The sequence below is a fragment of the Anser brachyrhynchus genome (assembly GCF_964034855.1).
Source record: "Anser brachyrhynchus genome assembly, chromosome: 1".
NCBI classification, from domain to species: domain Eukaryota; kingdom Metazoa; phylum Chordata; class Aves; order Anseriformes; family Anatidae; genus Anser; species Anser brachyrhynchus.
Window position 1 is genome coordinate 121,392,898 of NC_137694.1, and position 14,465 is coordinate 121,407,362.

The 14,465-nt window shown below is 49.4% G+C and overlaps 2 long non-coding RNA genes across 3 annotated transcripts; one reads left to right on the plus strand and one right to left on the minus strand.

Moving 5' to 3' along the window:
- Positions 1-800: 800 nt before the first annotated feature.
- Positions 801-8,025, minus strand: LOC308195775. Of its 2 annotated transcripts, XR_013951845.1 has the most exons (5): positions 7,801-7,940; positions 6,759-6,887; positions 4,744-4,863; positions 4,366-4,467; positions 801-3,745 (listed from the first exon to the last, which is right to left on the minus strand). It is a non-coding gene; the product is annotated as an uncharacterized lncRNA (long non-coding RNA). The 2 variants fall into 2 exon arrangements; XR_013951844.1 differs by having other exon boundaries at positions 801-4,467; positions 7,801-8,025.
- Positions 8,026-8,952: 927 nt separating this feature from the next.
- Positions 8,953-13,041, plus strand: LOC308195771. Its single transcript, XR_013951843.1, has 2 exons — positions 8,953-9,071; positions 9,948-13,041. It is a non-coding gene; the product is annotated as an uncharacterized lncRNA (long non-coding RNA).
- Positions 13,042-14,465: the final 1,424 nt, after the last annotated feature.

Below are 14,465 nucleotides of genomic sequence, written 5' to 3' on the forward strand. Positions count from 1 at the left end.
ACACTTTGACTCATGCTCTTGTTGGCGGCTCCACAGTCTGACTTTGCAGGAGCCGATTCATGCAGGCGACTGCAAATAACTGGACTCCAGCAGCAGCTCCCGTTCTGACAGAAGAGAGCCAGCAACCAGCTTAATATCTTGCTGCAGCCAGCGAAGTCCTCCGGTGAGGAGCAGCAAAGTGAAGAAAAACAAAACCCATTCCAACCGCTGCCACAGCAGACAACAATTGAGAGCAAAGAATCATTTTATTGCATGTGGAGGGGGGGAATGAGGGAAAGAAAAGAGAACGAGATGGTATTTTTTACAGCTAACGGTTTAATGGTTTCTTTCCTTTCTCTCCTTCCCATTAAAGGGGACAAAAATACACAGAAGGAGAATTCCACAGATTTCCATTCTTCTTGTAGGAAAGGGCTGTGCAGCCGTAGTTTCTTCCTCACATTAAGTTTCAGAAGGAAAGTCAGTTCCCCTTTCTCTGGCTCCTCATAGCGGCATTTTTCTGGCTCTAGCAACCTAATAGGTTGATTGCTGAGCCTCTTCTGTTTCAATTACTTTTGATTGATTCTCAGGTCTGTGTCAGCCACTCAGTGCAGCCACCGTCCCAGGAACAAATCTGCAGCGGCTGAAGATGAAAATAGCTTCCATGACCACTTAGGAGGGGAGTTCAAGCATCTTTTCTAAGCATGAGGTTGCTGTAGCCTTCCCTCCAAATTTTCTCTCTGGCCAGGGCTGCTTATGATGAGGTTTCTGTTCCTTACAACTCGCTGAACAGCGCTTAGCCTCAGCCACAGCTAGGGAGGAGGGTGAAAGGAACTTTAATGTTGTTTGGCTGCTCAACCTGTGGTTTCTGGAGGGCACTGCTGTTACCCCACAGAGAGAGGCTGTGGCCTGGCAGAAGTCCCTCTAGGTTTAGGCAGTAGAGGGGGACAGAGGGAGAGGTGGGCACAGAGGCTATAAGATGAGCCCTGGGGCCTTGGTTTCTTGTTCCTGATTTTACTGAAGGAGCAATGGGAGAGGGAAAGAAGAAGGGAGTCAGGAAAAGGAGCGGAGGTGACGGTGACTGGTTCCTTACAGAAACAGCCACCCTCTGTAGTCACTTTTTATGCATCTGAGTCTTAGCAGCAGCAGCAGCCTCAAGCCTTCAGGCTGGCATAGGCAAAGGAGTAGTGAGGACACATCTGTATTGCTGCCCTGGCTGAGAGCTAATCTGGCTTCTTGCATAAGTCAGAGCAGACTGAGTACTAAAGCAGTCTGGAGAATTGGGGATACTTGTGTCAACAGTAGGATTATATTTCTGTATTTTTAATTTCCTACTGTTGTTGTCCAATTCAACTCAGCATGGGATCACGGAATAATTCAGATCGGACAGGACGCGGGAGGCTCAGAGCAGAGTCAGCCTCAGGTCAGACCAGGCTGCTCAGGGCTGTGTCTGGTCAGGGATTGAAACCTCACAGGACACAGCCTGTACAGCCTCTCTGGGCAGGCTGCTCCGCTGCTAGACTGGCCTCACGGGGGATTTCTTTTCCTCGTATCTACTCTAAATGGCTCTTGTTTCAATTTATGCCTGTTGTCTCTTGTTCTCCTGCCCTGCACACAGGTGAAGTTCCCAGTTCACTTTTCTTGATGACCATCCTGTAGATGTGAGCAGGCCTCATATTTGCCTTTCTCCACTTGTCAGGGGAATCCCCAGCCCTCCACAGGCTTTAAGAGATGTTAGAGTGGCCTTCAAGGACACAGGCCAGCTCTCTTGGTACTCCTGGACGTACGTGTTGGGTCTTGCGGACTTGAAGGGATCTCAGGCAATCCCCGACTTAATGCCTATCCACTTGCTGGTAATTTTCCTCCTTGAATCTTGCTTCTAAGCTTAGAAGCTTGGTAGACCTTGACAACGAGGACCACAGAAGTGAAAGCATTGAGTACCTTAGCCTTATCTGCGTTCCCTGCCACCAAATCACTTTCCCTATTCAGTGGGCCCACATTTTCTCTGTTCAAACTTTTCTGCTATTGCAATAAATGGCGTGGAAGGCTTTGTTTTGGGAGCTGTGGGTTCTCTTGTGGGTTGTGTGTGGTCTAGAAACAGCCCTCACCTCTACTGTGAAAAGATGGCGTGGGGTAGTAGAGTGGTGGCAGGGGGTGAGTGTGCTGACAGATTTCATGGGGGCCTCTTCCTCCCACCCTGAAAGAAAGGAGGGGTGGTGCCAAAGGTGATCCAGGACCCTGCTCCTGCCCATGCTGAGAGGGCAGAGAGCCCAGGAAGGTGCCCAGGGGATTCAGGGGTCCCACCACAAGTGACAGCCACAGCCCAGGAGCTTCCATACCATTATCCCTCCTGTACCTTGGGGGTAGGGGACAGAAACAGACCGTGAGGGTGAGTTAATATGAATGGACATGCTGTGAAAAATGGATACTAAATTATCCCCCGATCCAATAAACCTCTCAGCCCACGCGCTCAGAAAAGCCTTGGTGAATAGACAGGCCTCACGAGTTGCGCAGCGGCTCAATAAAACTTGTCTCTGCCCTGTCAGATCGGGAAGGGAAACAAATGGCTGAATCTGGGGCCCTGCGCCGAGGAGGCCTCGCTCCTGCAGTGACAGCAGTGCCTTGCCTGCAGCCAGAGGAGAAACACCACGGGAGCTGCCTGAGGGTTTCCTTTGCTTCCCAATAACCTCATGGAGTGGCATTTTATGGTCCCGTACACGACTACTTTGGATGATAGGTGCCATAACAGCGTTTGAGTGGGCCCCAGCAGAGGGGCTGTGGTGGGGGCAGGAGAATGGAGGGACATGCCAGCCCCGCCACACCATCCAGCTTGCTGAGAAGGCCAGCAGCAGCTTTCTGGGTGGCAGCACCCTTATGGGGCTGCGTATGCCTTCACTGTTCGGCTTGGCCCAGTCTTTTCACTCAGTGTTGGTGTCCTGCCTTGATGAGACCTGGAGGAAAGGCACGATCCCACCACGTCAACACCAGTTTCTTCTGCTGCCTTTGATAGTGGCTCTTGCACCTCTACACATAGGTGTAAAATGATTCATGAGCATGTCTATGTGTTGTGTCTGCACTCAGGTTGTGTGTGAGCTGTTGCTCATACTTAAACACTGACATGGGTAGGGATACTGAAAATAAGAGATGATGATGTGCTCTCAACCACCAGCAGTTCACCTCCTGCCAATCACTACTGCTGTATTTCCTCCCCTTGTCAAAACCCAGGGAGAAGGGTTAGATGTGTGGTTCACCTGGAGGACCATCAGCTCTGAACTCTTCTGGGCAGGCTGCTCCATCCAAGCCCACAAAGCTCAGAGGACGACTGGGGAATGGGTGAAACCACCCCTTGTGCAAATCCTCTGTGAAGGCTAAGCAAGCCCATCGCAGGATGTAGAGCAGGTGATTTGTGCTGGCAAAGCTTTTCGGCCCTGCCCCTGTGAGTGACCTACTCATGCTCACCCAGCCGGTCGCAAAGCCAGAAATAGCCAGGGCTGCTGGGGCCCTGCAGCCGGTCCGTGGCTGCTCTCCAGCTCTGACTGCTCACACCAGCTTGGTCGTGGGCTTCTTGCTGGTGGAAGGAGAGGTCTGCTCCCTGAAACGGCAGCTGAAGACACAGATGCTACACATTTTATATCATTGTTTTTGATACTGAGCAAATATGGCACAACTGGTTTGCCCCCCCCCCTTTTTTTTTTGTTGTTATCAGAGCCTGAAAATAAGGCTTCTATTGACACTGCAGTGATGGAAAGGAAGGGCTTGTCCTGCAGTTCTGGTTTAAAAATAAAAATAAAAACAACTTCAGAGAAACAGCTTGTGTCCCTTGTGAGTGGATGTAGGCTGTAATTTCAGCTCAAGTTTCTGCCATCATAACACTTGACAGCAAATGCTGTAGTCACGAGGATCCAGGCTTGTAAGAGCATTAGCAGTCTAATTTTCATTGGGTTTAGTGAGTGGCAGGTGCCTAAAAACCTTTACTGTCTGATCTGGGGTCTCTGTGACTATACCCTCAGAAATTGTTTGTTTGGATTAGATAGGTGGTTTCCTCTACTGTTTTTAAATAAGACTGTAGAAACAGGGCTCTCGGAAACTTAGCAAGTAATGGTAACAGGCCTTAATGTCTAAGTAATTATTAGCTACCCACAGAATAAACGGAAGATTAAAAGGAAGTAATCTTTTTTCTTCTTTGTTACTTACTATTAATGGCTTCCTATTCTACATACTAAAGTATTATTAAGACAGTGTTCCCTTGCAGAAAATCTGGAGCATTACAATTTGGTTTTACTGAGAGCAGAGAATAGGTTAACTTAAATGGGAAAGGCAAAATGGTAATAAGTTTTCATTTACAGGGACTTTGTCCAGGTCTAAATCCAAACAGTGCTTTTCACATACCAGTAGTCATTGGTGGCACTTGAAACTGAAGAGAAGAAAGCCTTTGTGTAAGAGGCAAGGGCATGCTTTGCATTCAGTTCTCTGTGGACTTCAACAGATTGCCTGTAAGAGTCCATGAAAAGCAGCATGGAAAACTAGTTTCAGTATTGTCATAAGCTCTGCCCCATGACTACTGAGGGGGGCCACATCTGCCTTAGAAAATATGCAGGGTCTACCAATTTAAAAAGGTTGAAAACCAGGGCACTATGAACATCAGGAAGAAAGTACTTGGCATCCCCTCTGACATGGGAAATACCAGATACGGAGTGAGGAGCCATGGCTAGGATAGTCATTGCCATGTAATGAGGAGGGAAAAAATCAGTCTTTCCAGCTCCATACCTCATAAAATCCAACTGAAATCAATCCAGGATTTTGCCAGTCATGAGCTATTCAGCAATCCCAAGGTCAGGCCAATGAAGTCTCCATCTCACATCATCATCTGCTTTCTTTATCCCTGTACTGCAGACAGGAAATCAAGAGACAGAGCTTGATCACTGCAATATAGGCAAACATTTGGGCCCAGACTGCAAAGTAATTAAGTGTGCATTAAGGCCCACTCCTGTTTAGCAAAGCCCTTATGTACATGCTTTAAGTGCCACTGGAGCTAGAAACACACAAAGAAACACTTACATTCCTTCCAGGATCAGTGCTAACTACAGTATAAATATTTAGGAATATATTTAAAGGCTTTCTGGGCTGAACCCAGCTCTTACTGCTCAGACAAGTGCTGGAAGAACTGGGATCTTGCAAGTTGTTGTTGCAAGTTGGGGTGCGTGGACAGTGCTGGAGGCAGAGAGCTAGCATGGAAAGGGGGGCTTTCTGTGGCAGCAGGAGAGCAGAAATCAGTGAAGAGAGGGTAGCCAAAGTCTGAAGAATTGCAGGTATACTTTATGCGCATTTAAGGTTGAATTTTCATTCCGAGACTGTCGCATCTATGTACGGGATGGTTCTGGGAAACTGAAAAAGCAGAAGCCAAAACAATTCGTTCTTTTCTACCATGATATATAATTTCCTTCTCTGATAGAGCCTCCTGATTTCCATAGAGGAGAGGAGAGATGGGAAGGACTTTATGTAGTGTTTTGAACTCTTAGGATGGCATTCAATTAAGTAAATCAAAGGCAGGGTGGTTTCAGGGTTATATCCCCCCTATATTTAAAAGCACACATGTATGCTCATCCAATTAATATTCTCAGTACAAATGGCAAACAACTGCTTGAACTGCTTGACGGGGAGGAGGGACAGGTCCCCGCCCTGAAGATGAAATGCAAAGAAGGGGATGGTGCTGCAGGGGGGAAGGAACAAGGCATGAGCCAAGGCACTGTTGTTATTCCTGGCACACTCTGGAGCCTCCATCCCAGCCTGTGGCCTGCCTTTGATGTGGATCATTCCTTCTTTATCTAACAGCTTTCTTCCTGAGGTGCTCCAGAGCCTTTCACGCTCCTGGTTTTCATCCTTCCTCTCGAGGTGTTCCTGCACTGTCTTCTTTGAGGGCTTCTCTCCTCCCTGCTACAAGCCTTCCTCAGGACATCGCCTCAGTCCCTCTCCCCACTTCTCACTTGGTCCTTAAGTGGCTATATCCTCCCGCACACTTCAGCGATCATTTCTGTGCTGACAACTCACAGATCTGTTTCCCCAACACTACTCGGTCCACTCTCTGGCCGTTCCTGAAGCACCTCTTCCTTCGTGTTCCCTCCTGCCTCCCCCCAGGAATATTTAAAGCCTCTTCCCAGCTCGCCCCTCAGTCCTTTCCCCTCCTGCGTGCTGCCATGGGACTTGCAACAAGCACCCCTACGTGCCCCAGAGGCTGAGCAGAGGGGGAGGCAGGCAGAGCAGGGAGGTCAGTGGGCTCTCTGAGCCTGTGCCACCTGGGGAAATCCTCCCTCTCAGAGAGCCTGTCTTCCTTCCTGCCAGTTTGTCCTGGCTAACTTGCCTGGAGGAAAACTCACAAACCCTGCTTTTCAGCTAAATTTCATGCCCTTCTGAAAGAAAGGCCTCTATTTAATCATTCCAACACAGTCTAAAAACCCTAATTCCTTCAACATAGTTACAAACAGTTCTGATTATTTGTAGAAAAGCCTGAAAAGCGTTGAGTGTATTTTATTACCCATGAAAGGTGCCAAACTGGCAGCCACAGAGCCTTGTCCTCTATTTATCTCCAGAGCTGGATGGTACAAGCAGTACGCTTTCCCCAGAATGTCTCTCTGCTCACATTTTGAAAGGCACATGGTGACCTACCACCGCAGGACGGCTTTGGTACCCTCAGTTCAACCTGCTCCTTGTTCAGTGCCAGGGACACTACTGAAGTATGTCAGGCTGTTAGTGGGAGCAGCTGGGGAAGCCCCAGAGGGACTTACCACAAAAACCGCTAGGGGTGACTTGGTGTGTGGAGCTGTGCCTGCTCCTGTCTCTTCTGGCAGGCCAGGTCTCATGCAAAGTTGGTTATGATCCATGGAAGTGCTGCTCGAGGAGCTATGGATAGCCAGCTGGGGATGTATGGAAGAAACAGATCACACACTTCCTTGTTAAAGCAATAAATGCAGTAGATTTGCAGGGAAAAAAATGGAGCTTCATTTTTGCTACCAAAAGAAGGATTAGAAGATTGTTTTTGGGTACTTTTCATTGCAGACCTTAGCCATTGCTGTTCTAAGCCCACAGAAAAGCAAGAGCTCACAGGTACCACCTGCACTTAAAGCATCAGAGGTTATGGGCAGCCCAAACGTGCTCCTGGCAGCACATCCCCTCTCAGAGGCCAGGTTTAACCTCTTGCAGAGGCACCCTCCTGGACGTGCAGAAGTACAGCACTCCACCTCTGCTTTGCAGCAAGTGCCACTGAAGTCACGCCACAGAGAGGTAAGTAGCTTGCAGGATCTCTGCTATTTTTCTTCTTTGTGCCCTTCATCCTGCACCCGTTTGCAGCAATACACGCCAAACACGCAGCTGTGCAATGACATTTTCAAATCACACACTGATTTGCTAGGGTATGCAACAGAAATATTAAGCACTCATTGCTTAGGCCAGGCCAGGCCTTGTATTTTCTTTATGTGCACCGATGCTAAGAGTACAAAGAGGCAGAACTTTAAAGCTCTGCCAGTTTGGATGGAGTTGCTTTTTCATCCCAAAATGAAGTGTAGTCTGGGTGGAGGACTTGCTTCTTTGTCAATAATTAAACAGCTTTGCACTTGTTGGGGCAGCCCTGAACGTAGGTATGAGGATCAGCCAGCCTTGACCACAAGAGGCTAAAACATTCTGCCCGTCTGCACTATAGATTATTTTTTTCTAATATTTTCCAAAGAAAATAAGTCCTTTTACTATTAACCCTGTCAACTCCACTGGTGACAACAGACCTTTACAACAGATGGGGCACTTACCCTACTTTAGAGAGTAGAGTCTCCCTACCTGGAGATCTTTAAAGCCTCCTGGGCATGGTCCTGGGCAACCTGCTCTGGGTGGACCCTCTTGAGCAGGGGGTTGGACCAGACAATCTCCAGCCCTTCCTTCCATCCTCAGCCATCCTGTGATGCTGCAACACCAGGTAGCCATGTGCACTGAAGGAGTTGTCAGGGTTTGGCCTGCTTTGAGCAGAGCTTCATGTGAGGGTGCTTTCTAAAAACAAACCAGGCACAGGTGGTTTCTGCTTGGCTGTTGAGCGTTGAGGTGGGATTCAGCTGCTGCTAGTGATGCTGGGACAGGATTACAAAACAACTTCAGCACAAATGAAGGGGAGGGATTTCTGTCAAGGGTTCAGGTTTATATTTCCCTCAGAGTGCATTTTTGAAGGACAGTAATGAAAGATCAATCAGTATTGCCCGTTTTGGAAGTTCATCACATCTTTGAGGACATTGTTGGGAAGTCCCATTGAGGATGAGCACAGGAGAGTGTTGCTAAAGAAATGAGAGAATATTTGGCCTCTGACAAAGGCCCCTACTTAAAAAGAAAAAAAAAAAGTAAGAAAGAAATGTGAGGTCTTTATCTCTGGTCCACAGCACTCAGGGCAGAGTTTCAACTGAAGAATCCTCTGCTGTCCTCTGCAAAGGACATGATTTATTTACTTCTGAAAGCTGATGGGCTACAAGTCACCACGAGGTACCAGGCAGGGTAGCTGGATGTTTACACAAATGTGGGGGGACAGTCCTGCAGGATGGAGGAGCAGAGGAAGGGGATCTTTCTGCCTTGTCTTCAAAGTTTACCTTCTCTCTGCACCTGACAGGTAAAGGAAAGGCTGGAGTCACAGCACTGGAAAGCTGCCTCAGCTGAGCTGCTGCGCCTGTGGTGGATGCCTGTGTTCAGAGGAAAGCTCTGCTGGCCAGGGGGATGCCTCCCCTTGAGTAAATGCTCTGAAAAATGCATGGAGAGAGTTTCCCGTGGTCGTGCTTTCCTCTTCTCAAGGCCCTCTTCTGCAAATGGCCATCTGCAGATGGCTGGAAAAAAAAAAAAAAGAAAAAGAAGAAAAAAACCTCTTCTTCCTCTCTGCCCCTCAACACATTTTGTCTCTTTTTCATGCTGGTTCCTGGTTATCTGACCACAGTCCTATGTGTGCTAAGCCCGAAGCAGGACCAGCCGAGCTGAGGCTGATTCCAGCTCCCCGGGGCAGAGGGAAATGCTGCAAGGTCCAAGCACAGCTCCTCCCCAGAACGACAAAGAGCAAGGGCTGCTGCTAACCAAGACAGGTGAAAACCAGACCTTTCCTCTCCCCCTGATTCCCCCCTTTCCTGCTTTCTATTTCTCCTCTTTATTTATGTTAATGTGTTCTGCATTGGAGCCATAATTAAATACATATTCATATAGAAAATGTACAAAGCTTCTGCCTGTACTGTGAAGCTCTCTGGAGCTTAACTGCTTGAGACTTGTCACAGGAAAATATTTCTCCCCATGAAAAGAGGCTTCCTACAGCTGGGCTATATTATTGCCTTTTAATATTGCTGGCTCTCTCTACCCTGGGAAGGGTTCTCTGACAAACTCCTACTGGAGATACAGCTTTTGCCAGTGTAAGTTACACCAGTTTCCTGAAGAAACTGGGGCTTTCATTGCCAGAGGTATCTCACTGACGGTTGTAATTTGTTCCCACACTCTTTGCTATGCTGGCAAAACTTGAAAGTGCGGTTCGCTGTTTTTCTCTCGGTGCCTTTTCTCCTAAGTTAGCTTTTCTATCCTTGTGCTTACCCCAGCTGTTTCCCTGGGCACATCTGATCATCTATTGTCTTCACAATAGCTCTAAGTAATGAGAGGGGTGGGAAGATAATGCCGCTCGGAGGGTCTAATCAGATGCTGGTTCCCTGTAACCGAGCGATATCAAAATCTGGAGCCTGGTTCACTTCAGAAGGGAATGCAGCGGTGGAGGGGGCCAGGACAGCAGGAACAGCGTTTGGGAGCTGATTTGGGGTCAGTATGGCACAGAAGGGAGCAGAGGACAGCGTGGGTGGGGGAAGCGCCCAGCAGAAGGCAAAGGCTGGTGACAGTGAAGGCAGCTAGCGGTGACAGCAGCTTTATCACGACAAGACAGACCATGCTAACCATGACACGTCAAAAGCCATTTCGCTTCCCAGGATCTCAGTCCCATGTTGGAAGCAGTTCTGTTTGGATCTGGCAAGATGACTGGCATCGTTCACAAGTTGGCTCTATCTCGGGCATTTTGCATCCTTAGACGTACACTGCACTTTATGAGTTGGGAAATGGAGTCCTCGATACGTCAGTGACATGCCAAAGCTCTAGCCAGTGTCGCCAGTACAAGCCCAGTATCACAGATTTTTAGTTTAGTTTGTGCATTTATGCTCTAACTGATAAACCATTCCACTTTTTGTGCTGATGGGATTGAGGAGCAAGGCCTGGAAGTATGGAGTGAGTTCCTGGAGACTTGTACAGATTAATTGCTTAAAAAATCCTGAGTGAAGTGTGTATTTTCATTGTACTGCCTGAAGAACGGAAGGAACCCTGGGATTACGGATCAAATGTGTGCTGGGTCCAGGACAACTGGATATTGCATCCTAACCCTTCCTTTCCAGCAACCAACCTATCTGAGAAGGTCGACACCCTCCTCTTTCCCTCTGTATGCCTCTCCTCACTTCCCGTAGTCTGGCTCATCCTCTGGCACATGATGCAAGCCTTGGCAGAAGATTAAAATCTTTGTGTGACGAGGTGACGCGCCAGTCCTCCCACCCCATCAGAAATGTTCCACGTGGCGGTCCTCCATCCTGAGGGAGAGCTCCCGTGCTGTGTGGTGGATCAGGTCAGAAGCAGCAGCTTATTACGGAAGCTCCCTGCGTCACCCATCCCCTGGTCCCTGCAAAACCACGTACAGTTCCTGGATGCTCCCTGCGCTGGAACGTACCAGGCTCCAGGCTTGGTGCTGCAGGAATCAGAAGACGTTGGGAGAAGCAGCTGAATTTTAGGGCTTCATGAGCTGGTTGATGAAAAGGAAGCGATGTGCTTTTGGGTAACTCTTGGTGTGAGGCGCTTATTTTCAGAAACTGCACAAAGCCCAGTTCCCTGAGCAAGACAGCGGTAGATCAAGCCCGAGCTTCACAGTCATTTCAAGCAGGCATATATAGGTACTGCTACTGAAAGCAGGGGTCCCACACACAAAAGAACAACCAGGCTGAGTCAGAACAAAGCCACGTATCCTATTACTCTTTGCTTTGCCGGTCACTAGCAACAGCAGCTACATAAAATGTTTCAGCACCTGATGCACTGCTGCAGGCTGCCCTACAGCACGGCTGCAAGAAATCCAGGCTGTCCTGGACTTGAGACAACGGGGTAGATTTTCTTTACAGCCAGAAAGTTGGCAAGGCACCAGAACCAGCACAGGGTGTGTGCCCAGCAAGTCTGAGGAGTTCGTACCATATGCCCTTCGTGCCCTACAACTTTTATGAGGTTGCCTGTAACGCAGAAGCGCGTTAGCAGAGCCTGCAGTTGTTCCACATCTGAGACAAACTCATGTGTGAGTTTTTCTGACGCTGGAGAACAAGATCCCTGTGAATGTGTTGGAGTCTTAAGCCAGTCACAGCACCAGAGCTTGAATGTTCTGCCCTCTGTTGAGAGTTCCCCTTTGAAAAACCCAAACAAAACCCCAAAACCACAGTGGCAGTACACAGTCGCTGTAGTAAGCAGAATAAAGCTCTCCTGCTGGCTGCCCTCTCCTGCTCCCCAGAGCTCACTCCCTTGCTGGATGCAAGAGCATGTGAGGCCACACGGTGACCTGAATGAGGGAATTAGTCTGGATTAAAATTAACCAAGAAAAAAAAAAAAAGTGCGTGTGTGGGATCAGTTCTCGTGAGGCCAAAGAGGAAGATGACCTCAGGGTGAGAACTGGTGGCAGGAGGCAGGGGATGCCGGGACAGCTTCGTCTGGCTCAGTCTGTGATCACCAAACCGTAGTGTCAGCTGCTGTCCCCTGCCAGGGCTGCGCTGTGAATCTGCTGCTCCCCAGCCTCGCACCAGCCTACAGACCGAATGGCCTTCTGCAGCTCAGCGAACGCGGAGAAGTGTCTCTGCACGACCCAGTTGCTGCTGGTCACTCAACGCTCAGAAGCACGAACAGCTCACCTTCTGCTTCTGCCCCAGCCACAGTACATGTGGTCTGGAAACGGTCCATCTGGGCCGTGCCTTTCCCTCTGGGTAGCTGCTGGCAATGCAGAACCTGCGGTTTCCCTGTCTGACTGGAAGAGTGGGTTACGCTCAGCCTTTTTAAGACGTCTCTAACTGAAGCGGTTGCGCCAAGGACCAAATGGGAGTTGGGTGGCAGGCTGAAGCCACCATGGCATCTTCCCTGAGCTTGTGCTACGGCAAAGCAGAGCTCAGTTGGTTGAGAGAATCTGCCCCCCAAAAGCTTGGTGCTGCTGCAGGGAAATAATACAGGGTGGGGCAAAAATACTGCCTGGTATTTCATTTTTTTCACCTCATTTTTTAAGGCATTTCAGACATGCAGACGACACAAGCAAGCTCGAGTGTCTATCAGTGCCCACATGGGTGCCTTGTAATCAGCCTTCACCGTCCTGGTGGTGCTTCCACTCCCAACGTGCAGTCCCAGGCACAACCCCTTCATCTAGGCTGAGCCTGAGGATGTGAAAGGCTTGTACCGTATTTCATACGAGATGGTTAAGGATCAGTTTCTGAGAACAAAAGCAATTGGGCTGCTCGGACTCTTGTCTTCTTGCTGCCCAGGTGAAGATAATCAATAATTCAAACTTAAAGCAAGCCCAGTAAGACAGGGAACTTCACTTGCTCCTCCTCTGGACTTGTTAGAGCACCCTGGTCTGAGCCTTCGCCCTTTGGTTTGCTGTGCCACGCTGTGCTACCCCCCAGCTGCTGGCGTCGTGTCCTTGCCAGGTATTCCTCACAGTGCCGCAGTGCACAGGGGCATCACACAGTCATCCGGGTGCTCTTGTTTAGGGGTGCTTTAAAAACACAGTTTAGTGCTTGGGATTTCTCTCCACGTTTGTGTCTCTGGTGCCACTGCTGGGAGCACAAATCTTCCCTCGTGGCAGGCATTTCCAGGGCGAAAGCATCTGAGGCCAAGACTGCCTCCATTTTTGGTCTCTTGCTATGCTGAGCACATTGCCGCCCCTTAAATAATACTAAAAATAAGTAATGATTATTATTAATTCCTAGGTTCACTGCTTCACTGGCCAAGGTAGATAACAGTGGTTATTGGTGAGTCCTGCTTGGTCCTGCTGAGAGAATTCAGTGCGGAATGAATTTCCTGTGCGGGAAAAGAAGGATAATCAATGACGCACATCAATGGCTAGGGATGGGAGCATCTCACGAAAAAATGATCGTGCCCTTCAAGAAGCTTCAAGCACTGTTAAAACTGGAGGTGAGGGGAGCTAAGCCTTCCCTCTGCCCCCTCCACTTCAGAGGAGAGTCAGAGGAGGAATCAAACAGTGCAGCTCCCATTGTCAAAGTTACCTCTGGAGGAAAAAAAAAACACCTCAGGATGCACGATGGGTATAAGGATAACCTAGCAAATGCAGAGCACAACGGTGGTAAATCTTTAAAAAAAGTAAGTAAACAAGTGAATAGTCTTGTGAGTGTGTCTTCCTGGAACACGCATTTAAAGAAGTTTCCAAACCCCAGAAAGTCCACGTTTCTCCCACCTCACACTTGTCTTGCTCTCCTCTTCATCGCTCTCAGACAGCAACAGAAACCCCCCACCTTTGATTTACAATTAAATTAAGAATTACTTTGGTAAAAAGCGGCGCTTTTCCCCGCCTGCTTTGTTTTGTGCCTCCAGGCTGTGCAGACCCCTATTGCTTGCTGCGCGAGAGGCAGCGTCACACGGCTTGCGAGGAGCTGCAGGAACTGAAACCAGTTCTATGATTTATAGCACTAATAAGGCTCAACTGCCATTTCTTGTGGTTTCCTCCCAAGTTGTCTTTGATAATTTCTACTTGCGCTGTGTTTATTGTTGCTGCTGCTGCTAGGGTTCGGTTGGCAGGTAACTGTTGCGCCGTTTTTGCAGGGTCTGCTCTTTTTGGCTCTCTCTGTTGCGTGGTTATTATTAATAAACATTTATGTTTGGGGAGTGCCAGGAGGGGCCGGCGAGGCACCGGCCCCCTGCCTCACCCCTTCGTGCTCGGTGCTGCCGGAGGCACGAAGGAGGCGCCCTGCCATGGGGTGTTTGCAGCCGCACCTCGACAAGCCCTCCGCTGCACGGAGCAGCCAGCCTGCGGTGCGGCCGTTCGGCCCCGCTCCAAGGGATGAGGCTGGCAGGGACCCCTGGAGGCCACCCGCTCCAAGCCCTGCCCAAGCAGGGCCACCCAGAGCAGGCTGCCCAGGGCCGTGCCCAGGCGGCTTTTGGAGACCCCCAAGGAGGAGACCCTGCAGCTCTCGGGGCAGCCTGTGCCAGGGCTCCGTCAAGGCGCGGTCACCTCTTCTGCCATCAGTGCAACAAAGTCGGTGATCACCAGAGGAGAGGTCCTGAGGACAGTGTGCTGCTTTAATATAACCTTTTCGATAGTCCCAGCATGAACTTCCAGGGCTGGCACTTGGACCCCTCAGCCTGGCCAGAGCAGGTCCCAGCGGTGGGGCTGGTTCCCAGCCGTTTGGAGGCAGGACATAGTTGGTACC